Here is a 1,567-nt window from a genome sequence, read left to right on the forward strand (position 1 = left end):
CGCACGCACACATCCCGTACCCAGACACACCCACACCCAGCCCGCCGCCACACACCACACACCACAAACTCCCCCAATCCCCCCCCCAGCCCCCCCCACTACGTTGTCCTTGGCCCGGCTGTGACTCTCCGCCTCGCCTCTGTCTCTGCCCACACACCACATGCTGAGGCCACACACACCCACCCCGCCCGCACACGCCACACACCACACACCACACACTCCCCCCCCCCCCCAACAACGTTGTCCTTGGCCGGACTGTGACTCTCCGCCTCGCCTCTGTCTCTGCCCACACACCACATGCTGAGGGAGGCCACACGCACCCAGCCCCGCCTCCGCCACACCCACCCCCCGCCCATAAACACCCCGAGACGAGGGAACACAACAGGCCCGTGCACACATCCCGCCCCCCACCCCTCCCGCACGACCCCTCGCCACCCCCCCCCACCCCCCCACCCCACACACGGCCTTGTCCTTTGCCTAGCAGTGTCTCTGGTCCTCTGTCTCTGCGCCACCACCCCTCGCACCCACAGGCCACACCCACACCCACACCCACAGCGGCACCCTACACACCACACGCATACCCGCACACACACCCCGCCTGCACACCGTACACCCACACATCCCGTACCCAGACACACCCACACCCAGCCCGCCGGCACACGCCACACACCACACACCACAAACTCCCCCAATTCCCCCCGGCCCCCCCAACTACCTAGTCCTTGGCCCGGCTGTGACTCTCCGCCTCGCCTCTGTCTCTGCCCACACACCACATGCTGAGGCCACACGCACCCAGCCCCGCCCCCAACGCCACAATTACACACACCCACCCGCCCCGCCCATAAATTCCCCGCGACGACTGCACACACCACGCCCCTGTACACATCCCACTCCCCCACCCCTCCCGCACGCCCCCTTCCCCCTCCCCCCCCACACACACTGCCTTGTCCTTTGCCTAGCTGTGTCACTGGGCCTCTGTCTCTGCGCCACCTCCCCCCCCCCCACACACCGGCCACACCGACACCCACACCCACACCCACAGGGGCACCCCACCTACCACACGCAGATCCACACACACACCCCGCCTGCACACAGTGCACACACACATCCCGATCCCAGACACACACTCACCCAGCCGGTTCGCACCCCGCCCGCACACACCACACACCGCACACTCCACCCCTCCCCCGCCTCCGCCCTCACACACACACACTGCATTGTCCTTGGCCCGGCTGTGACTCTCCCCATCTCCTCTGTCTCTGCCCACACACCTAATGCGTAGACACACGCACCCCTCCCGCCGCCAACGCCACACACACCGCCTGCCCATAAACACCCCAACCCCCGCACACACCGAGGCCCCACACATACCCCGCCCCCCACCTCTCTCGCACCCCCCCACCCACACACACACTGCCTTGTCCTTTGCCTAGCAGTGTCTCTTGTCCTCTGTCTCTGCGCCACCACCCCTCGCACCCACAGGCCACACCCACACCCACACCCACACCCACAGCGGCACCCTACACACCACACGCATACCCGCGCACACACTCGGCCTGCACACCGC

The sequence above is a fragment of the Capricornis sumatraensis genome, chromosome 2 (genome assembly GCF_032405125.1).
Source record: "Capricornis sumatraensis isolate serow.1 chromosome 2, serow.2, whole genome shotgun sequence".
Lineage (NCBI taxonomy): Eukaryota > Metazoa > Chordata > Mammalia > Artiodactyla > Bovidae > Capricornis > Capricornis sumatraensis.